This window comes from Pinus tabuliformis, chromosome 1_2 (assembly GCF_031772625.1).
Source record: "Pinus tabuliformis cultivar Carrire ecotype Pingquan chromosome 1_2, CPIR1, whole genome shotgun sequence".
NCBI lineage: Eukaryota > Viridiplantae > Streptophyta > Pinopsida > Pinales > Pinaceae > Pinus > Pinus tabuliformis.
Window position 1 is genome coordinate 433,878,766 of NC_142298.1, and position 26,471 is coordinate 433,905,236.

At 34.1% G+C, this 26,471-nt stretch overlaps 1 pseudogene; it reads right to left on the bottom strand.

Annotated features, from left to right (window-relative positions):
• Positions 1 to 630: 630 nt before the first annotated feature.
• On the bottom strand, positions 631 to 21,816 carry LOC149206217 (large ribosomal subunit protein eL32z pseudogene; annotated as a pseudogene).
• Positions 21,817 to 26,471: the final 4,655 nt, after the last annotated feature.

Sequence of the window (26,471 nt, forward strand, 5' to 3'; positions counted from 1 at the left end):
CTTGTATAGTAAGGGTTTGGTAAACGCATGAAACCTTATGAATGAATTGTGTTTCTTGTTAGAATTGATTCGACCTTAGAAGCTTATTCAACAATAACATAGAGTTTGTAAGTGGATTTTTCATTCCATGCTTTTCCTCCATTTGTGCCCCCCCTTCCATTTGAGGGTTAAAAACCCATTTTTCTTTGATATCACAATGGCAAAAGTAGAAGCCAAAACCACTCATATTATAACTTTTTCCTTTGACTTGTTTGGGCTCCTTAGAGGCATCTTAAATATTCCTTCTATGAGAACCTTCAAAGTTATTCTCACTTTTAAAGGACCTAATGGAATGCCCAGAATTAAAGGGTAGTCACTTAACTTTGGGATTCTAATATGTGTATTAACTCTATTATTTTATTGTTTTTTTTAATTGTCAGGCATGTAAAGAATTTTCCCTACAAATCCCCACCAAAATGAAACATATTGATAATCTCAAACAAAGTAACTCCTATCAAAATCATATGAATTATGGAATGCTCATAATCTAACTTGTAATAATTAAAATAACTAGTATTTGCAATAAAAAATAATATGTTCTCAGTGATTTCTATTGGGACAAGCATTGTTTAACAACATCAACAACACATATCATTTGCAATTCACATCAACATGACAAAATAGAGAATTCAACTCGTCCTCTTGGTTATGCAACTTTGTTGATTTTTTTGTGACCATGATATCAAGTTGTGAAGCTCACTTCACAATAGCTTTCCTCTTCAATGTTGAAATGTTATGTGCAATTTTAACCCAAAATGTCCTATTTTGCATCATAAGAAGGTCCAAATATTTAACATTATACACAACAAACTTCTTTAAGCCATTTGGAAAGTAGTTCCTAGTATTTTGTTAAATTCATAACCAATATTGGGAATAAAGGCAAAGCCCTTGAACTTTCTCCTCACAAGTGAATCAATACCCTTTGATCTACGTCAGTTCTCCTTAATAGTGATGCAATGGTTGCTCTGATTCCTCTTGAACTTCTTCACAATTTTCTTTTTATGAGTGGGGTCATCATTTTCCTCCTCTCTCTCCCCCTCCTATCCTTACTCTCTGTTACTCTTTGTTTCTAGCTCCTCATATATTATTATTATTTAAAATAGATTTAATGTAATATATTGTAATATTATTATTAAAGAAATACTATGGTTAGTAATAATATCAATATATTTTTTTATAATACAATAGATGGAGAGGTTTGGATTATTATATTCTCTGAAGAATACAATAACCCACCATAACCACATGATAGTTTTTTACAATACAACCACCTCATAGATAGAGATGTTTCACCAAAGTTGCATGCAATACATATTTGGATTTTTCTGTATTCTAACCCAATATAGCCACGTGATAGTTTTGCACAATATAACCACCTCATAGATAAAGAGGTTTGACCAAAGTTGCAAGTAGTACATATTTGGATTATTGTGTTCTCCTGAGAATGATCAATGATAATAGTTTCAAAAGTATTATATAAGTTGTATAAAAGGGTCATTATTATCTATGCATAGCAATATGCTATGAGAATTTGTAAAATTGACACTCCATATGATTTGCATACTATAAATCCATTATAGTTTGCAACACAACAACATGAATATATTAGACCATAACAGTTATAAGGTCTTCTACACCTAAACTTATATCATTAGGGTACCATTCGTAGTTTCCTAGTAATCCAATTTCATCTCAAATAAGTATATCCACATTCTCCTATATACTCAGCAATTCTCATACATCTCTAATATATGAACACTACATTCTAGATCAAGTGTTTATAGCTACTATGAAATCAAGTCAAATTCACTTATCTCTACTACAGTGTCAAGTTATAAACTCCCTGAAGAAGATATCCTAGTTAGCATTCGAACCAATATCTTTGTAACAAGATCAGTCATAAAATGATACAAATCAATATCATTTCTTTTTCCTAGTTCTTCCATTTTTATCCGAGCAATTATTGCCTTTAACCCACATGTGAACATTGATTTGGTGAAGAAAAAAATGTTTGTTTAGGTTTACAGATAGGGAAAAATTGTATGGCTTGTATTTTTTGGAGGGTGATGAATGATCCTAATTACTCAATCAACACTCACTTCCAATGTCCAAGTCTTCCACTATTAACTTAAATATTACCATATGATTATATTATCTTTTCAAGTGGTTTTGAATAAGACCTCATTATCTTTAAAAGAATTCTTAAAATAAAATATTTGGAAAAAAAAACATACAAATATTTGATATATATATATATATATATATATATATATATATATATATATATATATATATATATATATATATATATATATATATATATATATATATATATATATATATATATCATAGATTTTGGTTGGGGTCGAATATGCATCAAAAGTTAGAGTTGAATGCTTATTCACGATGCAGATTTTGGTTGGCGAATGCCAATATATGTGGGTCCTATCATCATTGGTTTAGAAAACTCAATCTTCATTTTTTCTAGTTCACTTAACGATGGAAGTTTTAAGTTGCATCAAAATTGCAGAAAGATTATATGGATGGTTTTAATAAATTGTTCTATGAAGTTTAATGAATTATCATTAAGTCATATGACTTCAATATATTTATAGTAAAATTTCAAAGTTCAATATTCACTGTACCTATGATTTATTCTCAAGATAGAGCTTCAATTTATCCCTCATCAAAAGCTTGATTAGCTTATGTAGATTCTTCAAACATAAAACAACATTACGCAACCATAGAAATTCTTGTTATCATTCCAACCGCCACTTAATTTATGATTTACTAAACATCTATTGTTTTGAGCATATTTGGTAAGGTTAACATCACCAAAATGATAAAATACATAGATCAACCCTAATAAAAGAAGAATCTATAATTTGTAACAAGAAAATATGGTTCCAAAAGACTCATCAATACAATGATGTGGCTCTAGCTCTTGTAACATTTGGAAATTTTAAACCAATCTCATAAATATTAGGGTAACTAAAGTCATTTAATTTTGTACATTGCTTCAATACTACTTTTTAATATTCTTAAATAAAATCTAAAGGAGGACAGGATGGTAGCAGCCATCATTTTGTGTTGTGCATCTCTTATTTATGGATGGAGTATTTAAAATGCAAATACATTTAGATGGGTTGGTTATATCATAGAATTCTTATTATTAGAGCAAGTTTCATTAATCTAGGCTATAAATTATGCATAACTAGTAATAGAGAAGAAAAAGGTGTTGCAAAAAGGCTTAGACTTCAACAACAACAACAAAAAACATGGGAAGTTACATTAGTGAACTTAAATATTAGCTCAACTACATGGTTTCCCTAAATTAAAAATAAAACTCTATTCTACTCTAACCATTACATACAAAAACTATAATAATGGATGGTAGAGATCTATATAACAGTGAAAATATTATTTCAGAGCTTCAAACCAAAACCCAAGACTTTCCCAAACAAAAGTTATTATAGTTCCAAAAAGTGAAGCAAAATAAAAAATTTAAGAGGGAAAGAGAGTGCATGCAAGAGGAATTGGAATGTAGAAGAAATACACAACATATTGAGAGAAGTTACATGTACCACTGTGTACAAAGCCTTGACTTAAAAATTCAAATCCCACAGCTTTGCAAACAAGTCTCATGCATTAGATGTGACTATGACTAAGCATATGCAAACTCTGAAAATGGAAAGAACACTCCTAAATTTTAAAATAGAGAGGAATCATTCTTTTGTGACCATCTGTTCCAAGAAAATGGGGGCTATTTTCTCCAAATTAATCCCAATACCATGAAATGGGGTGAATGAAAGAAAGAAGCTCATTTTGCACCAAATGGGAGGGGTAAATAGCTATCATAAACACTTATTCTTGCAAATTGGGGTGAATGGAAAGTTTGTAGCTCCTAATTTTAAGGGCTAAATTTTTCCCCTATCCACTGAAACAAGGTTAGACTAACCTCCATACCTAATTTTTTAAATATAAATTTGAGGTGATTGATAATAATGCACTATGATATAAAAAAAATTGCCTAATCAAAATTTGAAACCCGTTAATTTCACCCTTGGGCGAAATTTTGCCCGTGAAATTTTCCATGAAATCTCTATTGCATCTAAGATTTAGTCAACTCCAACTTTTTTAGCATAACCCTATAGAAGATTCAAGTCTTTCTTAGCATGAGAGATTGTTGTGTTGTCAAGTAGTTTGGTTGACCCTATTGCTTTCTCTCTTGTGAATGTCCTACAGTGTTAGTATGGAAGGCTTTCTTGATAAATTTACCAAATTGGTCCCTATTCCTTAGAATCTAACAAAGTCGTATTGGAAAAACAAACAAAACAAAAAACACAAACAAAACAAAACAAAAAACAAGCAAAACAAAACAAAAAACAAAAACAAAAAACAAAGCAAAACAAAAAAACAAAAACAAAAACAAAACAAAACAAAAACAAAACAAAACAACAAAAATAACAAAAATAAGAACAAAAAAATAAAAGAAAAATAATCAAGTTTTAAAATTTCAAAAATCAACAAATAAATTTACATAAAAATTGACACAAAATTGATTGTACTATTAACAATTCCCTCGCAACGACGCCAAAATTGACAAGATTTTCAAGTACTTCTATTTATCTTAGTGATAAATTGATTAATTATACATTTAAGTTGTCAATCTAAGGTTTGTTTGGCACTGCAAATTGTTGTGCACAATATATGCTAATGCAATCTGTTATGTGTCTTGAGGTTTTAATGATCATTAAGGGAATTTTGAGGTATAAAATAGGTCTCCTAAGGAAAATAAAAAAAAGAGTTATGAATTTTTGAATAAAAAGAAAGGAAATTTCTTTTTTTATTATATTTTTAGCTTATCTCCTTATGGGTTTACTCAAATTTCAAGTGTAGACACCTATTGGATGTGGGATTAAATTCCACATCCAACGAGTACCCACTTTGCATATTTATGAGAAGACCCAAATTGAAAAAATTTGAAGATAAATTAAAAAACCATGTTCAACACACTTTTTTAATGTATATTCATTTTTTTCGAGGCGGGTCTTCCCAAAAGTATGCATAGTGGGTATCCATTCAATCCAGAATTTAATTATGCATCCAACGGGTGTCTACACTTCAAATTTGAGTAAACCTATAAGGAGATAAGTTGAAAATACAATTAAAAAACTAATTTTCTTCTTTTCCCTCCAAAATATTTTCCCTATGGATGACATCATCATCGTGAATCCTATTGATTCTTTTAAAGATAATTTTGTTAGTACATTTTTTGTTTTGAGACCCATTTTTACCTCAAAATTCATCTAATTATGATAGTTGTCACAATACATGATTTTACAATCATTTATCTGACTAAACACACCACATTTTGTAGGAAATAAAGCATTCTTGTAGAAAGATAAATTCTAGGGAAAGTAACTCACAATTCATGAAAGTAAACACACCACATGTTAGAAGTGACTTGTTTAAGTATAATGTTTTTCTCGATATGTTGTAACTTTTATGCAATGGCATGCACCAATGATGCAATGAATGATGAGATAACCCAAAAAAAAAAAAAAAATCTAAACATCATACATTTTTCGATCATAAATTGCTGTTGAAAACAGAGTAAAAGTAAGTTATTGGCAAGTTGCTACAATAGCTATAATTTTCTAGGAATATGCAAATAAGTTAGTCAATCGTTAATTCTAGAATTAATGCCTAAATTACATAATCTACCCTTGCAGCAATAAGCAAGTAACATGATTATAACACAGCAAAAAAAATTTGAAATTGCAGCAAAGGGAAACTAATGACGTTGTAGCAAAAGATAATCAATGGAATTACAACAATAAGAAATAATTGTAAATTATCAAAACTATAAATACTAACTACCTGCTAATGCTACCTAGCAATGTCAAGCTAAGGAGAGGACCCTACCTCCTTATACAAGGTACTATGGAATCTTCAGTAGTCACACAATCAAGCGATTAGAGAAAAAGAGTTTTTTTATTACATAGAATAGAGAAATTACACAACTATTAACAGTAAATTCTTCCTTTCTTTTTCTCCTCCCTAATCTTCGAAGGAAGCAAGGTATTTATACAAGATGTGTACTATCTAAACTAAGTGAAATGTCAAACAACTAGCTTAATAGAGTCAGGTGGTTTGTCATGTTACAACAGTTAGTTCAAAAATTGGTATGAATTAAACAAAAGATGAGTTGGGCATTGTTGGAAATTGACTCATCCTTCTTAATCAATCACCCACTTTCCTTCATTATCTTCCATCGTGAGAGATTATATTGAGCATGCAGTTGGAGCATTGATCAACGAGCTCGTGTAGTATGTTGGAATTGTAGCAATGGAGGTCACAGCAATGGGAGTTACAACAACACGAAGTCTAAGGATTTCATTCTCAATGCGATATTCTTGAGATGCATCAACTTCATTGGTTATAGGTGAGTTACAAAATTCTCTTCTATAAGTGTCCATGTCAAAGTTGCAACAACACAAAGGAGTTGCAGCAATGGCATGGAGGAGATTCACAGCACTTTCTTGTCTTGGTTTGAGGAGTTGCAGCGCTTGTGGGTCATCTAACAACACTTGTTGTGGGATTATAGCTAGTGTACCCAGTGATTTTTTCTCCTATTTGATAGTGTTAGCATGAAAGATGACAATTTCCCAACATGATACATAAAAAATAAGTGTAAAAATAGAGAAAAATAGATTCTCCATACCTACACTAGAAATAGGGTAATAATGGATGAAAAATGCATAAGGAAGAAATGGAAAGTGGAAGAATGACATCAAAAAGGTTATGAGCGAATGTTGAAAATGTGTCAATTTGAACACCCATCAACATTATCATATCAACAACCACTATGAATTGGAGAAGTCACAACAACACTACTTGGAATCAATGAAAGGAAACTATGTAACAACTAGCCATCAAGGAGTAAGACTAAAAAGAATTTAATTTGGATGGATGGACCATCATCAATGGAAAGAAGAATGCAAGGATATAAGGAAATCATATTATTTGGTTTCATCACATGTAAATCCTTAATTGGAAATATTTGGGACAAATCTAAAAAAAGAGGGCAGTGTGATATGACCTTAAGGGGTACATGTATGGGATTAAATGTATATGATATTATCCCAAGGGGGGCCATATATGGGGTTAAATGTACATGTAATATGTAAATATATATGTAATGTGTGAATATGTATCTATAGAAATCATAGTCATTATTGAGGACATATGATTTTGATGTATCAATGTATTTGGGTATTTGAAGGAAGTTCTCATATTCTTTAAAGAGTTATTGTGTAACTTATCTCTCTTCAAGCTCACTCGGTATACATGGCGTGTACTTTTGGTTCTTAATTTCTTTGGACCATAAAAACCACACATTAATCCTAACCCACTAGGGGAATATTGAGGTTAAAAATGGGCCTCAAAACAAAAAAATGTATTAAAAAAATTACCTTTAAAAGAGCCCACAGGATTCAAGAAGGTGATGTCATTACCAGGGGAAAATATTTTGGAGGGCAAAGAAGAAAACTAATTTTTATTGTATTTCAACTTATCTCCTTGTAGATTCACTCAAATTGCAAGAGTAGATGATCGTTGGATGCAGAAATAAATTTCACATCCAACGAGTACCCACTTTGCATACTCTTAAGTAGATCTAGATTGAAAAAATATATATATATATATTGAAAATACTAAAAAAAAATATGTGAACACATTTTTCATGTATTTTCAATTTTTTCAATCAAGATCTACTCATAAGTATGCAAAGTGGGTACTCGTTGGATGCGGAATTCAATTCCACATCCAACGAGTGACTACTCTTGAAATTTGAGTATACCTACAAAGAAATAAGCCAAAAATACAATTTAAAAAAAAAAAAAAAATTCTTTTTTTTTTAAATTCATATGTCTTATTTTATTATTTTGTCATTTTCTTTAGAAGACCCATTTTAGACCTCAAAGTTCCCCTAATGCCACTACTAAAACTCATACAAATTTACTTATCAAACCTTGACTTTAAACTCTAGACTAAAAATAATTACAATGTTTTTCACATTTCTACAACATGTGATTATTACAAACCTAACATAGATTAACACATCATACAAATAATGCAGGGTTTACTACATAAATTTTCAAAGGTCAAAACTACCCATATTATAGTGCTATGTGACTTACTAGTACCTAGAAAGAAGAATATTCGTAAGATGACTAGGGGTGAACTCAACATTGGATTATGGTTGCTCCAAGGAGGTTGATGTTAGGGAATCAACACTAAGTCTATTGAATTTATGTTGGAATTCAACTTTTTATTTGCTGATGTAGTTATCCATGAAAATCACATATGGTTTCATTTTGCTAAATAAGCTTGAAAAAAACTAGTAACAAATTATTAAGTTGTTTAAAATCTTAGTCTCACTTGTACTTAATGGAAAAAGCTAGTAACAAATTATTAAATTGTTTAAAATTTTAATACTTAATGAAGTACTTTAAATTTGTGTCTTCTTTTTCTTATTTTTATAATTTAATTTCAATCACTACCCTTATTTAAGGACCGGATGAGAGGAAATACATATCTTAAATTTGGATGTTTCAATCATCTCGTTTTGATTTTTTCCTTTGAGTCGTGTCTCTCTTCCAATCAAGAATCTTAATGAGAAACCAATTCCATGATTAATTAAAGGTATATTTACAGCTAACTGTGTAAAATAGATCGGAAAAATGTTTACAAGACAATGGCAAAATAAGCTTGTTTTTCTGAAGGAGGGGAGAACATGAAAATAGATGAGTTATTTTTCTGAAGGAGGGGGAGAACATGAAAATAGATGAGTTCTAAGAAATCATTTTTGTGTTTTTTTTTTGTCATTTTTTATTTTCATTTATATAGAATTTTACAAATTGTTTCAAGAATAGTATTATTTAGTAATTACATTGTTAGGCGTGTTTATTTTGAAATAGGACTTACACAATTTTAATTTAATTATCAATAATTTTTAGGTGGGTGCTTTTAATCTCTGTGAAATATTCTAGAGTATTTTTAGTAGTAAACAGAAATCAAAGTTTGAGATTTATCTTCAAAATAGTTATGTGATTTTTTCCATTTTAATTAAATTAGTTAATTAAAAAAAATGTCATGTGAACAAGTATAATATGAAGTGAGTTGCGTTTTTTTGGGCATGTGTATTGATAACCATGGTATTGGTCAATGATATTGTATCAAATCATATTTACAAAATAAGAATCTCTATGGTTAAAAATAGTGTTCCAAATAGAGTTACAATTTAGTTAGTTTTTATTATTGTATCAAATCATATTTACAAAATAAGAATCTCCATGGTTAAGAATAGTGTTCCAAATAGAGTTATAATTTAGTTAGTTTTTATTATTATTTTAATTGTGCGAGAGGCTCCAACCTAGTATAGTAGAGATGTTGTAATGTTTAACCATTTGACTCAGTCAATTGTAATGTTTAACAATTTGACTCAGTCAAAATAAACAAAAATTAAATTAAATACATAAAAAATAAAATAAAATAAATAAAATCATGCCTATGGTTTTCTCTAATGTGGCCTATTTAAAGGCTAATAATTAAACGAGAGTAAATCAAACTTATTTTCACTCTAAAAGAGGTTTACACCTCAAGAGAGAGATTCGATCCCTCTTAGCACTTGGTAGATCTCGAGTTAAGATGGATATAGGCTAAAATATGTATCGTGAATTATTTTGATGTTTACTATGGATTTAAGGTGGATGGTAGAGTTTTAACTTCACAGAGGAATATTCTTAGTAGTAATCAAATTAATTAATTTAAGAAAATGGCATATCAAGAGGTGACATATTGAGCATGTGGCCCATGGTAATGTAAAAAGGGTATTTTCATGGTAAAGTAGTGTTTATATATATATATATATATATAATCATAAAAATTAATTGAATTCTAATTTAAATTTTATCTATTTTAGAATAGGGCTTCTAGAATTTTTATTTGATTATCAATAATTATTAGGTAGATGGTAGAATATTCTTAGTAGGTTGAGATATATCTCCAAAGTAGTTATGTTTATTTTCCCTTTTAATTAGATTGATTAATTAAAAAAATATCATATGAACAAGTGTCATATCAAGTGAGTTTTGAATTTTTAGTTATTTGGTATCGATAAGCCATGGTATTGTAACAAATCCTATTTACAAATTAGGAATATCCATGATAATGTGGGGATAAATATATTTGGTTAAGAATCTTGTTCCATATTTTTTAAAATGGTATACATTAACTTATATATTAATTCTTTTCCTAAGTAGTAAGAGCTCAGTATGGGGGTAGGTTTCAGTATGGGGGTAGATCTCACATAGAAACGGAGTTGATCTCACATAGAAATGTAAACATGTAAACGTAAACTTAAATGTAAATGTAAATGGTATGGGGGTAGATCTCACATAAAAACATAAACATGTAAACGTAAACTTAAATGTAAACAACCCAATATGGGGGTAGATCTCACATAGAAACGTAAACATGTAAACGTAAACAACTTAAATGTAAATGTAAATGGTATGGGGGTAGATCTCACATAGAAACGGGGTTGATCTCACATAGAAATATAAACATGTATACGTAAACTTAAATGTAAATGTAAATGGTATGGGGTAGATCTCACATAAAAACGTAAACAACTTAAATGTAAATGTAAATGTTATGGGGTAGATCTCACATAAAAACATAAACATGTAAAAGTAAACTTAAATGTAAATGTAAATGTAAACAACCCAAGTATGGAGGTAGATCTCACATAAAAACGTAAACATGTAAATGTAAACGTAAATGTAATGTTTAACATTTAACATTTTTAATCTAATGTGAGCCCTATTTAAAAATCAGCACTCAAAAAAGATGTATGGTAAATAAATAAAAATATAAATAAACTAGAGGTACAATAATATTTACTCCAGAAGTATGGTAAATAAATAAAAATATAAATAAACTAGATGTACGGTAAATAAATAAAATCTTTTTTTATATTTATTCCATAAACGTCTTTATATTTACGAAAACTCAAAAAAATAAAAATATAAATAAACTAGATGTACGGTAAATAAATAAAATCTCTTTTTATATTTATTCCATAAACCTCTTTATATTTACGAAAACTCAAAAAATATGTTTTATTTAGGTGAATCCTATGAGCCAAATACCATGGGACAAATCATTATTAATACCATGGGCTAAATACCATATTTATAAAAGAGGTATGGTAAATAAATAAATATAAAAGAGGTATAAAAAGGTATGATAAATAAATAAAAATATGTTAGAAATCAAGATCTAATTATATACCAAGCCTATGGGCCAAATAATTATTAATACCATACAAAAATACATTATTAATCTTAATATTAATATCAAAAGATTAATATTATTGTTATTATTAAATATAATATTCATATTAATATATTACAATATTAATATTATTGAATTTAATAACTTTGGATTAATACAATATTAAATTTGTTATATTATAATATATCATGATATATATTAACTCTAGATATATATGGGAGGGAAGAACAAAGACATGGAGTGATAGAGGTGGAGAGATAGGGGGGTGATAAAGGAGAGATGGAGATAAACTTAAGGATAGGGGAGAGGAAGAGAAGAGAAAGAGAGGGAGATGAGTAAGAGATGTAGAGAAGGGTAAGAGAGGGAGAGGGGGACACAAAGATGGAGGGGGAGAGAGAGAAAGAGAGAGTGAAGGAGATAGTGAGAGGATTGGAGGGCAAAAGAGAGAGAGATGGGGGAAGAGAGAGGAAGGTAGGAGAGAAAGGGAGAGATAGGAAGGATGATAGAGAGGAATTGCAAGAGAGGAGGAGAGAGGGAGGGAAGAAGAAATACATAGAGAGTGAGAAGTGGAGAGAGAGGGAGTGACAAGGGAGAGATGGAGAGAGAGAGAGTATGTTTAGGGGTGAGATAAAGAGACAAAGAAAGAGAGATAGAGAGAAGGAGGGAGGGAGGGATATAGTAACATAGTTGGAGAGAGGGAGAGAGAGAGAGAGAGTGATGTGTGAAGAGAGAGGATTGGAGAGAGAGAGAGAGAGAGAGGGAGAGAGGGAGAATGAGAGATAAGACTTGAGAGAGAGGAGGAGAGTGATGGGGGAAGAGAGAGGATTGGAGGGAAAAGAGAGAGAGTGATGGGGGAAGAGAGAGGGAGGTAGGAGAGAAAGGGAGAGAGGAATTAAGAGAGAGCAGACTTGAGAGAGAGGAGGAGAGAGGGAGGGAAGAAGAAATACATAGAGAGTGAGAAGTGGAGAGAGAGAGGGAGTGACAAGGGAGAGATGGAGAGAGTGTGTGCATGTTTGGGGGTGAGATAAAGAGACAAAGAAGGAGAGATGGAGAGAGAGTGTACATGTTTGGGGGTGAGATAAAGAGACAAAGAAGGAGAGATGAAGAGAGAGTGTGTATGTTTGGGGGTGAGATAAAGAGACAAAGAAGGAGAGATGGAGAGAATGGGGGAGAGAAGGAGAGAGGAGAGAGGGAAGGATATAGTAACAGAGTTGGAGGGTGAAGAGAGAGAGAGAGAGAGAGAGAGAGGGAGGATGTGATAGAGTGGAGAGAGGGAGGGAAAGAGAGATGGAGTTGAAGTGGGGGAGAGGGAGGTAAGAATAAAGAAATAGAGAAAGAAAGGTGGAGAGAGAGAGAGAGAGAGAAAGGATGTGATAGATTGGAGAGAGGGAGGGGAAGAGAGATGGAGTTGGAGGGGGAGAGAGGGAAGTAAGAATAAAGAAATAGGGAGAAAAAGGTGGAGAGAGAGAGAGAGAGGGAGAGAGGATAATGAGAGGGAAGAGAGATAGAAGCGAGGGGGAGGGAGAGAAGGGGAAGAGAGAGAGGGAGGGAGAGGAGGAGAGAGGGATTGATCTGAAATTGATTGCTAGTTAATGCTATGCTAGTGTCATTTCTAGATACAAAATTTTATTTGCTTTGGTTTTCTTATCCATAGAAAGTTTATCCATGAGCATGTGATTGTCATTTCATCTAACTTGGTGAAATTTAGTGTTTTGTCATGAACTTAAAAGCATGAATTTAAATGGCTGAACAGCAACATATAAAAACACAGCAAGCACAAATAACAGAGCTCAATACAGAAAAAAATCTTGAAGGAATTCACTCCTCCTGAGCTACATCTCCTTGGTCCAACTTCATAGTGTGGGCCTTTTTTATTAGCTTCAATAATGCTCAAATTTCTGTTACATGAATCCAATTATCTTGGTACCTATTCCAATGAGTTTAAAACATTAAAATCTATTAGAAATGACTATTTTTTTTCTCAATTTGGTTACCAGCTGCTGTGGGAATGGCCTCCAACACCTGGTGGCCCTAGGCTTCAAAAATATTCAAGTGAACAAAAACACCTATATATGACCTCTTCTACCTCTGAAACTTGATCCAATGAATTCCCAGCATGCCAATTAGCCAAAAATGACTATTCATTTTTGAAATTTGGTTGAGAATTGAGTAAGTTATGGCTCAAACAGTTTTTCCTAGAAAACCTCCTCTAAATCTGGAGAACTGCCAATTAAGTCCACCAAGTTTGGTGGTGGTTCCGGATTTAGTGGCTCCACCATAAATTCCGCCAACTTAATTATGGATTAATTAAATTCTAAACTGATTAGTGGCACACTAATCCCACTTAACAGTTGGCCCCTAGCTCTTGGTTTAGGTGCTTGGTCACATGGGGTGGGGGTTGGCCCCGGGGGGCTTTCTTTTTACCAAACTTGCAGAAGCTCTAACTTTTGCATACGATGTCAGTTTTTCGAACCGTTTATAGCGTTGAAAATTTGGAGACGAACTCTATCCATTAATTCAAGTCTGAAGCAATTCTGATCACTTTCATTTTTTAGCTAAAATATTGATCCTTGATCATTCCTCCCCACTGGAAGCCTTTTGGACCCCAAAAGCTCTCTTGATCACTAATTATTTTGATGAGGGGATTGTTCCCTCATCCTTCCAGTCTTTATCCATTGAAATTTTCCTAATTTCATCATTTGGAGTTTTTCATAAAAAGTCAAATTTTTCCTTGATTTCGACGACCATCTATTACTGTCTTTGACACCATCATGCTGCAATATTTATGAATTTGCATAATAGCAATCTAATTTTGCATAAAACATCTTGTTCCTACCTTGGTCAACAATCAAAGGAAACTTAGAATCTTTCTCACCTTGTACTTTGTCTCTATGACGATTTTTAGCTGCTTTTGCCTTATACTTGAGTCAACTCTTGCCCAAGTTTCTTCGCCATTGTATTGTGTCATTTGGAAACCAGCAATGAACATTTGTGAAACCCATGCCTTATTTTCCAAGCTTCTTTCTCCTCTTCTCTTTGACCTTTGCAACTTCTTGCACCGGCACCTTGTTTTCAACACTGCTCAACACCAATGTTGGTTGTTGTAAATGTTTTTCACCTTCTTTCAAAGGCAACCTGTTATCCTTCTAAAACTACTCATTACAAATATAAGCATCTTTATGAAAAGTATGATTCAAAACATCTCTTTGTTTGATCATCAACAATGTCAAGTTATGACTTGCATTCACTAGCCTCTTCATTTTCCCTGCATTAACTAAAGAAATGTTCAGTTTCTTGCGATGAGCTCTCACAATATACTTCACCCCATCTTTAAGCAAATGATATTTGTGCTCATAGCAATGAAACACCACTTTCCTGTCATACAAATATGGACTTCCCAAGATAATTCCATAAATGTGAAGTGGAACCACGTCTAACTCAACTTCATCAACAAAGTTTGCAGTAATAGCAAATCTAAAAATGCATTTCCTTGAAACCTGTAAATTGGCATCCTTAACTATCCAACCCAAAGGGTATGGTTTATGATGTGGTACAGTTTCAAGTTTAAGCTCTTTAACTAAGTCTTCTGAAATCAGGTTTGCTTGTGATCCACTATCAAAGAGTGCATCAATCTTGGTATGATTTGAGATTACTCTGACAGTGAACAACTCTTCCCTTTTGTCTTCATTTGGAGTGTTGTTGTGACTATTTGAGGAACTAGTACTTTCAACATGTTGACCTTTCAAACCCATAGCTGTAATTTTTGTCTCATCTCCTGAATCTGACCCTAAGTCTTTTTCAACTATAGCAACAGTTTTTCCCTTCTCTTTGGCTTTCAATCTATCTGATTTTAATTCTGGATGAAGTTGCCAATAATGGTCTTTATCATGGCCATTCTTTGAACAGTTTTTGCATGTGAGTTTTTCCTTCTCTTTTTTTATACTTGCATTCTTATTTCCCTTCCATTTTCCTCCATTCTCTTTTCCCTTACCCTCACTTTCACATTTCTCCTCTATGTTTTGTTTTCCCCTTGCCTCAAGATGTGTGGCTTGCACACATACTTCATCTAAGTTTCTTGGGTTAAACATAAGGATAGTATGCTGCAAATAGGAATGTAAACCTCCAATATATTTCAAGAGTGTGTCTTATGAATTCAAGTTTACTCCTCATAACAAATCCTTTTTCCTAAACTCTTGTGTATAATCTTGGACTGTTTTGCCTTTAGTTTCCTAAAATTTTGCCAACTCATGATGGATTTTTGCATATAGGCTTTAGAAAGGATAAAACTATTTTTTAATTGTAGAAACAAATTCAACCCAAGAAATGGATATATTACCATGGATTCTCATTTCCTCTTGAGTCCTTGCTTCCCACCAAACTAGTGCAGCTCCTTCTAGCCTCAGTGAAGCCAAATGGATCTTTATGTCGTCTTCTTAAATGTTCTAAATTCTTCAATATACCTCCAACAATCGAATCCAATTGTCCAAATTTTCTGCATTCACTTCTCCATTCTACATGGGAAGTTCAAATTTTATGTCCAATTTCAGTAATGGAGTTTTTCCTTTTGGGGTTTTTGGAATGAGTTTGGGTAGTGGTGGTAGTGGAAGATGATGTTGTGTGAGATGGTGAAGATGATGAGGATTATGGAGATGGAGATGGCTTTCCACCATTCCCTTTGGAATCCTTCTTCTCATCTTTTTTGTCTTTTGAGCTTCCTTCTCCATGTGGAGGTTTATAACTCTCTCCAACCATTCTAGTGTTCCTCTCTACATAGAGGACTTTAACCATCTCAGTCAAATTATAGAAAGATTCCTTGAATTCTTCCTCTTCTGAAGAGGGACCTTCATGCTCCCTTTCTCCAGACATAATGGCTATGGATTTAGGCTCAGAAATTTGTACTGATTGTACCTCTTCAATAACTTCAGCCTCTTGTGCAATTTGTGCCTCTTCAATCTCAACTGATGGAGATGGAAATTGAGGTGATTCAGGTGTTGTCTTGAGTGGTCATTTGGGTGAGGATGGTGCTTTCTCAGCCTTCTTCCTTCTTGTCCTAATCTTAGGACTAGCTATCTGTATCTTCCCTTCTCCTCTCTGCAACTTCAACCTTGTAACCATAACAACAATTGTAACTATCAAACCCTTCAAGAAAATCAAGCAAGGAACATTGTGCTCTAATACCAACTTGATCTATAATTGATTGCTAGTTAATTATATGCTAGTGTCATATTTAGATATAAAATTTTCTTTGCTTTGGTTTGATTATCCATAGAGAGTTTATCCATGAGCATGTGATTGTCAATTCATCTAACTTGGTGAAATTTAGTGTTTTGAATGAACTTAAAAGCATGAATTTAAATGGATGAATAGAAGCATATAAAACACAACAAGTACAAATAACAGAGCTCGATACACAAATTTTTGTTGAAGGAGTTCACCCCTCCTGGCTACATCTCCTTGGTCCAACTTCATAGTGTGGGCCTTTGTATTAGCTTCAATAGTGCTCAAATTGTTGTTAAATGCATCCAATGCTCTTGGTACTTGTTCCAATGAGTTTAAAAACATTCAAATCTATCAGAAATGACTATTTTTTTACTCAATTTGGTTACCATCTGCTCTCGGAATGGCCTCCAACACCTGGTGGCCCTAAGCTTCAAAAATATTCAAGTGAACAAAAACACCTGTATATGACATCTTTTGCCTCTGACACCTACTCCAATAAATTCCTAGCATGCCAATTAGCCAAAAATGACTATTCATTTTTGAAATTTGGTTGATAATTGAGTAAGTTATGGCTCAAACAGTTTTTCTAGAAAACCTCCTCTAAATCTGGAGAACTGCCAGTTAAGTCTGCCAAGTTTGGTGGCGGTTCCTGTTGAAATGTAGCAACAAGAATATTCCAATTTTAATTTGTCCTTGAATTAAAATTGAGAATTAAAATTTGAATTAAGTCTCACCAGCTGCTTGGAAAATAATTAATTAATTCATCTTGAGTTAATTAGTTGGAGAAATTCAAGCTAGAAGTCTTTGTGAAGTCATGCAACATTTATCCCTTAAATTAAGGAGATTATCCCTTAATTAAGGAGATAAGGATGAGTTGTATTTGAGTTGTAACTAGTTAGCTCAGTTAACTGAGTTAAGTCTAGTTAAATTAGTTCCAAACTGTTTAAGGAACTAATTGTGAGTTCAGTTAGTTAATGCATGCATGCATCAAACTAGTGTACTCCAGATAACTGAAGATTCTCTCATCGATAACTCATGCATGTCAATTCAGAAAAAGACCCAGTTGAGATTACAGGTAGGGATAGTGTACTATCAATTGCAAGAATTTTCCTATAAGAAAGTATCTTGCATGTAGAAGGAATTCATTCCTTGAGATTTGCGCAGTTTTACAGTGTGTTGGAGCAATGTGTGAGATCAGTGACACACAAGGTTATAGCTGGATCACCCAGGGAAAATAGCGCAAGGAAATAGGAGGCTTGGAGGGCAAAGGAGAAGGCATATGAGCAGTCTATTCTATCAATGAGCAATGTGAGGGATTGCACTGAGAGCTGGATAACTGTGAGAGCTAAAGTTGTGTGTAATCTTAATATATTTCCACTTATATGATAATACAAATAGCGGGGTTTTTAGTTTAGGCTTTCCCTAGAGTATTCTTCTGTGTTTCATGTGTATTTATTCTTCTTCTTTGTTATATGTGTTCTGCTTGATCTTGCTCAAAACTACTAAGCTTCCGCAAGTTTGATTGTATAAGTAGATTAAGTATTTTACTTTAGTTATATTGCATAATCAGGTAAATCTATAGTCAGAATTTCTACATGGTATCAGAGAAAAGGTGATCAAAGCTATTAATAGTATACTGAGAAGGGAAATTCAAAGGTTGAAATTCTTGGTTGTAGGTACAAAATTGAATTCGTATCATACTTCAAATTTCACCAATGGCATTCAATGGCTTGAGACTCGAGTATGCTCTGGATGGCAGCTCAAATTACATAGCATGGAAGGATCGCATGGAAGCGATATTAGGAGACAATGGTTTGAAGGATTTCATTGATCAAGAAATCCCCAAGCCAGTTGTAGCCAATGCGTAAGAATTAGTTGAATGGAAGAAGTGTGTGGCGAAGGCGAGACAAATTCTTCTGGAGGGAGTTCAAGACCATATTGTCTCGAATTTCCATGGGAAGGAGACTCTGTTTTCAATGTGGAAGATGTTATCACTCAAATTTTCCTAGAAGTTGTTGGGAAGAGGAAAGGGGGCTGAGGTAACCACAAACCAAATTTTAGGTACAGAATCTAGCCAATTTGTACCCAGAGAGGGATCTTTCTTTAAGTTTTAGTTTTTTTTACAAGATATTAGGCTAGTTATGAAGGCTTTGGAGCTTTGATTGTGTTTGGGTGGTGAAATTCAGTAGCAGAGGGGTAGGACTGAATATTTTAGGCCATTGGGCTAATGGAGTCAAAGAAAATGACTCAATTGGATTTGGTTTCTCAATAAAGGATGGCTTCACAGCATAGGATAGCTAAACAAGGAACAAATAAAGACTTGGAAAGATGGAATGGACTTAAAATGGGTGGAGGGCAATTAAGAATCCTTCATCATGTTTTAAGAAAAGGGAACTTGGATGATTACCAATAAAGAGCAATTAAGAATTCTTTACTAAATAATCATATATGAGTAAACTAGGAAACAGGAGCAATTAAGAATTCACTACTTATTCTAGTTCAGAGGAAAACATTGAGAATACAAACGATTGAAGACAGATTGCACTTAAGCACTTTCTCAACTATTCTTTTACATTTTAATATTCAGATATGAAACACAGTTGATATAATAAACTAGAAAACTTTAACACATGAGATATAGAATACTTATTGATCTGATGTTTGACACACGAATCCTGTGAAAATTCCTTTGCATTAATTCTTCATCCAGCCAGCCATGCAAAATTTGTCTAACAGCACTTTATTCCAAAATAATAAGTTTTACAACAATGCCTAAGAATCCACCCTCAATACTCCAATTGAGGGAGTATTTATACAAAAAACTTACAAAAAATATCTCATAACAAAGTGAGATATATTCTAGGATGATTATCAATAAATTTCATGAAAAATAGAGACAGATGGTCTCATAGATAGAAGAAAAGGCAAAATTATGTCTTGTTGTTCCTATTCTTGTGAATGTGCTGCAGGCAGGCCCTATGATTGGGCATGTTGTTGTCTTCTTTGTAATTCTGTGTTGGCTACCCTATTTTCACTGATACTCTTTACCTGCTCTGATACTCTTTGACCTGTTTAATCCTTGTTTATCTTCGGTTACCATCATTGCCTCTGGTAAAAAATCGAAATTTACCTTTTTTGCCAAAGGTAAATCACAAAATTTCTATCATTTCTGCCCACCAGTATTCCTGAGGTATTCTTTGAAGTTTTCTAAAGATTTCATCAGCCTCTATATATCTGAAAAAATCAAGCTGAACTTGGAACAGGTGTTTTATCTCGTGCTCCACATAGAATAGGTTCTCAAGATTATCAAAAAGAACTCTACCTGTTGGTATTGCTTTGACTGTACTGGAGGATGAGCTGGCATGATTATCTGCATATTTATCCAACTTATTAGCATAATCTAACTATGTCATCAGCTTGTCATTGATAACTAAAGGAATGGGAATTCCTTTACTCTTCAATACACTGAATTTCTTTATAAAGTCATCAATTTCTTCCTGCATATTTAGGCATCTCCTTTCCAAATTCTGCATCAAGGACCTTTTAGTCAAAACCTACATAATTTCCAAAATAGTCCCGGTTCTTTCTCTAATGCCTAATTCTTCAAGCTCATATTTATTCTTAGTATTCAAAAAATTAATCAGTCTGGTAGCCTCTTCAGGCATCCTTCCTAATTCTTCCTTTGTTCTTTTGACTTCTTCTAGGGCTAGTTTTATCAACTCCATCTGCTCAAAAATTATTTGGATAGATGGCCAAACATCATTTATTGACTGAGTGATGTTGGCCCAAAGGATTTTTCTAATTTCTGCCAAGGGTCTATCAAATGTGAGGTCCTTTTCTAATGATTTCACTTTTTGTTCTAATCCTTTGTTTTCCCTCACTTTCTCTGCAAAATTGATTTTTGAAAGATCATACTTTTGCTCCAAGGTAGCAAATTGCTCTTTTACCTTTTGCAGCTCTGTAACTTGGAGCTTCAATTCCTCCATTGATTTTATTAATTCATCTGGGCTAAGACCCAAAATTCTTGCTTGTGTTGTACCTACTGTTGTTGTTGTTGTTACTGCGTCTGTTGTGACCACTGGAACATTAGGTGCCAAAGTTGTTCCAAGGGTTGAAGGGACTGCAGTGTAAACTACTAGAATCACATTGGGAGGCTGAGAGGTCGACTCTCCCTGCTTGTCCTTCAATGATTTCTCTAATTCTTATTCAGTCTCCTTTAACTGCTCATTAAGTTTCAGAACTAAATCCATCAGCTCTTCTTCAGTTCTTTGTTGTATAACCTCAGTTGTCTATGGGTGTCGTGAAGGTGGTAATTTCAGTTGCTTTCTCAAATTAGTAATGTCTTCATCCTTCTTTTTAATTAAGGCTTCTGCAGCCTTCAAATATTTAGGATCATGGCCCAACCCAATGATCATTTTCTTCTAATGATTTAATCCTATTGTTTTTAGCCTATGAAGAGGCTTTCTCCAGTTGTAGTTGGACAGTTGTATTGTTTAGAGAATTTTCCAGCCTTTGGGCCATCATGGCCTTGCTTGTTAGTGTAGAATAGACCATCTCCCCTGTCTGTTTGTGTAATTCAATCTGGTCCAGGGGATGGATGTCTTTTGCCATGACCTCGAAGTTAGTCTTGAGGTAATCTGCAGCTGATTGAGGCTGTTGCACCTTGGGCTTGAAAAAACTCATTATCATTTTCCCTTCTTTGATGTCATAGGCTGACATCAACCTGTTCTGGTTTGTGGGAGCCATTTTCAAATATTGATTGTAAACTTGGATCCTTAATGGCTCATTTTTGGCTTTAATTTCTTTGAACTTTTTCTTGATATCTGGATTTTCTTTTCCTAGAGGCCTAAAGGATGATACTTCTGCACTATGTTGTCTTTCCAATTGATGTCTTTGTGAGCTGGAAGGTGTCCCTCCTACCGGGAAAGTCTGATGACTATCAACACCTTCTTTTCTTTGGCTATCAGTATTTTCTTCATAGAATTCTTCTTCTGAAAGAGGATTCAGCCTGTGCCTCTTAGCACTGGGCTGTTCAGAGGGTCCACTAGTTGGGGTAGCTAATTCCCTATCTCTCTTGTTAGTCCTCTCCTCATCCAGAGGAGTCTGCAAGATGGGTGGTTCTACCACATTGACTTGAGTTGGAGGAATTTGGATGTTGACCTGCTCTTTGGATGTTTCACGTTGTTTTGACATTATGGACTGTTTAGTAGCATGTGTACTTGTGTCTGTTTCTTTACCCTTGGAGATCCTTGTGGCTAGTGTATTGGTCTACTGTGAGTGCCTTTCAGAGGTCCCAGCTGCTGAGGCACTTATTCCTGATGCTGATCTCTGAGAACTATCATAATGTACCTGCCCAAAAGAATCTAAGTCAAGAGTCTTTTCAAGATCTCTCATTACATTTTCTATGTTCACCTGTTCACTATCAGTAGCTACTAAGGTCCCCTCTCTCCATTCATCCATGTTGGCAAACTGTTCAATTTCTGGGATTCTATGATGCATATAGGGAGACAACCTATTCTTCATTCTTCTATCACAGATAAAGCCATGAGGGTCATATGGGGCCCAACCAAAACTTTTTTGTAATCTAAGGTAGTTTTCTAGAATTCTCTCTGCTGCATCCCCTGCTTCTCTACTGTTGCAGACGAAAGGGCCTATTTGATGTTTTATCCTAAGCTGTGCTTTCTTTTTAGCTTTGGTAAAATGGATCAAATCATAATTACACATCTCCCTATAGTATTCCAATGCAAATAGTTGCATTGGAACATACTTTGGTAACTTGAAGGGGGCAAGCTCACAACTAGATATCCTGGATTCTATGAAGTTCTGGTATAGATACCAGTCTCCCACTTTGTACTGCTTGGAAAGTTGAAGGGTCTTTCTAACGTCACCACTAATCCTAGGAGGGGAAACCCCTGTCAATAAGGTGGTTGCTGGATGAACAAATAGATCAATGAATTCATTATAGGAGTAATGGGTTTCAAAGGAATCATGGAATACTACAGACCAAAAGATTATAGACCTTGGATTTCCTCTGGTGTCAAGTTTCAGGACAGGGAATGGGAAATTGTTTGACTGATAATAGAGCATGAGTTGGTATATAAAGGTGGTATACTTGAAAACTCTTTCTTTTTCCAATCTCATGAATTGGTCATAAATCTTATCAACAATGTAGGAGGCATAGTCATATTTGATAGCAGGGGGATGTTCAGGAGTAAAAATTGACAACAGTACTAGCGTTAACTCATCAACGAACTCGCTAGTAATGAAGCCCATTATCAAAGATATCACATCGACTATGAGTTTTCCCATATCTGTGAAGAAAGTGTGCAGTTAAGGAGGTGGGCCATTAGGTTGATGTTTCGGTGACATGAAAGTTTGATAGAGGCGATTGAGTTCGTCTTGGGACAATTTGGTTGATTTCTCAAGTAAATCTCCCATGGAGAGGGGAGTTAGGGCTTGACTGGAATGAAATTGTAACATTTCGTTAATTTACTCGGCGGTTATTGGAAAAAGCACGTTTGGCTCGAGGACATGACTGCTCGACAATTAGGGTCATAATTGGCATGGCAATGATGAATTATTTCTGGGAAAACATGAACTATAGGTAGAAAGGACATAGGAAGGTTGGATTCCCACAGTCCTAGGATATTAGAGCCACTTAGGTAGTCATCTCTGCTTTGGAAAAAGACTTTCAGGTGATTTTTGTCAGTGGTAAGGTCTTTTATCTGGAAGTCCTTATCAGCCAAAGGCAGATAGTCTAAATCTTGGTGGGGAGCATTTAGGGGTGCAACATTCAGAGCCAAAGGGGTTTCCATGTCTGGTTCTTGTGGATTCAGACGGAAACTGTGATTTTCTATGTGAAAATAGGCAACACAGACGCTGTAGGAGACTTTAAGTGATGAAAATATTGACTGAACTATTATGAATTTTGGGTTTTTTCGTCAATGAATAGTGGAAAAGAAGTATTTGTAGGGTTTAGCTGGGATTTTGATAAATAACTCTTTTGGGAAATGATTAATAAAATGCAAGTGTTGGGCGTGGCTGGAGGGTTCTGGTTGGCGTCGGCTGCAAGATTTTGGAGTAGATTGGCGACTGGAAGCTTGAATTGGTTGACCTCGACGTTCTTTTGCATGGGCGCACAAGTTTACAATATAAAGCAACAAAAATGACTTGTTTGTTTTATTTACAAAGTCAAATGTTGGCGAGGTTTTGGATTTTGGGCAGGCGACGTCAGCAAAAAAGGTGTGAAGTTTTTGTCATATGCAGAAGGGCGGTAAGTGGTTTCATATCACACCGCTTTTGGGGAGAGGTGGTAATGGACCTTGAGCCAGCAATTCCATAGAACATTTGACGCGTGGCGGAGGTGCTGGGAGAAAACCGCTTTGTGATCGCACGCTAACGCGCGGTCACAAAGGGTCGCGCGATATTGATAATAGTCATCAGATCTTGAGGACCTGATCGGTTGATGCAGGAAGCGATATGCGGAGTTTTAACAAAGGCAGGCCCGATACATTAAGAATTAATTTAATCATATCAGGAGCGGCGAGATTGGCTAATAAGGTTATTAATTAACCATGAGGGCTAATTAATCCTGTTTTGTGCAGCAGGGGATTAAGGTTCTTAATGAATTATGGATTAACTCATTAATCCTATTTTAAACACAGATTATGGTTGTATTCAACCGGGGGCGGGATATATAATATTTCGGGATTATTTAATATATTAAATAATATGGGAAAGGGAAAATATTGTAAGGGATTTATACAATATAAGTTAAAAATTAATATGACAATGAAACGAAAAGCGCTAAGTATAAAAACATTTGACATGTGTAGTTAAACTTAGGCTTAGGGTGAAAAAGGGTTTATATGAGAAATATTTGCAATTTTCCTAAGTAAAATAGGATTTTACTTAGGAAAAGAATTATGAAGGTGAATGAGTGATCTTATGAATAGTTTTAAGTACTTTAGGCTTTATAAACTATTGGGCTGAGGTTCTGGTCCCTCCAAAAGTCAGAGAAATGCTCTAAGCCCCTCTAATTTAGAAAATGCCTTAGTACTTAGGGGAAATTAGTGAGAATTTAGGGGAAAATGAGGGGGGAAGTTAAGTATTTGACCTTGTTTTGCTTGAAATGCTTTCAGTGTAATGTCTGCCTTGTACTTGTGATGAAAGTAAAGATTAACACATTTAAAGTCATTATTCATCACATGTAATTCTGTAACATCATCTACCTACCCTACCTACTTTAACCTAACATTTTTTCTTCTTTATTTGGGTGCACTTAGACTAGCAAACCCTTATCACACTTTCTTTTCTTTTACATGTAGATAGCTATATAAATCTAACCTTATTACATCCAAGGGCTTAGATTAAATTGTTGAGCTCCTTTTATTCACTCTACCTATCTACTTATCTGCTAAAATTAAACAGTTTGGTCAGATTTTTATTTTCTATCTCTAAAACATAAAATTGAAAATATGAACTAGTCAAGCTTAAACTGTTTGACTATTCATCAATTGTGGCATGGGTGACAAGTTGCACACAATTGTTTATTGCATGAGAGTAAAAGTAGTGGCATTTAGACTTGCACACTTTCCTTGGTATTTCTTTTGGTGGGGTTCATTTTCTTTCTCTTTTTTGACCATCTTATTCTTTTTACCCTTTGATTTTTCTTTTAGGGTATACCCTCTTTACATTTTTTAATTTTTTGATTTTTTTCAAACATGGAAAACCTTTGCAACAAGTAAAGGTATGAACATATTACATAGCTCATCAATTCAATTATGATATATGACACCTATTTGTATAGGAGCATAACACTGGCTCCACTTGGGGATGGCTTTTACTGGTGGAAAGTCAAGAACAGCAGGTCAGATGGCCTCCGAATGATTTTGACTGAACTATGGAACATTCTTTTGCTCGTTGCTTTATTGTATATATGACAGTGGCACTTCTGAAGCTTAGGGCCTTCTCTTCAGGCTTCAACTCCAACAAGTTACTATCCAATCAAACTGTGACAGTACAAAGGATATAGTATGTACATGTTAACAATCAGGATACATTAATAAGTAGGATCAAAGTAATGTTTCAACATCCGACCATTAACTGGTCCTTCTTCTGTTTCTGTGCCATCCAAGTTTTTCAGATAATATGTATTGTTTCCTTGTAAGGCATAGATAATATAAGGTCCTTTCCATAGGAAGTCAAACTTCCCATGTTTCCCCTTATCCTCTCTCTTGGAATCCCATCTTAACACTTTGTCTCCAAGGTAGAAGTCATCTACCTTGGTCCTTTTATCAAATATCTTCTTGAGTTTCTCCTGCAACACTTGGGATCTTTGATACACTTCCTCTCTAGTCTATTGTAGATTGATGGTCTGGTTTATCCTTCTTTGAATATCATTAGGTTCCACCTAAGCTTCTTGAAGTAATTTCATTACAGGAACTCCTAATGATGAAGGGAATACAGCCTCCATGCCATAGACTAACTCATAAGGACTAGTGCCAATGGATTTTTTGGTGGTAAGTCTGTCTGCCCATAATGCATTTATCAGTTTCTTGTGCCAATTTTTCTTGTTCTCCTCCAATAATTTTTTAATGATATTAATGAGGCTCTTGTTGGAAGACTCAGCCAGTCCATTCCCTTGAGGGTAATAGGCTGTGGAATGGCCTAAGGTAATGTGGTACTTGGTACAAAAACTTATAATTTTCTTGGATTTGAAGGTAGTAGCATTATCAACGATGATTTTATCAGGACAGCCAAATCTAGAAAATATGTTGGTTTCTAAGAATCCTATGATCACTGTGTCATTGGCTTGTCTGGAGGGGATGGGCTCCATCCATTTGGTG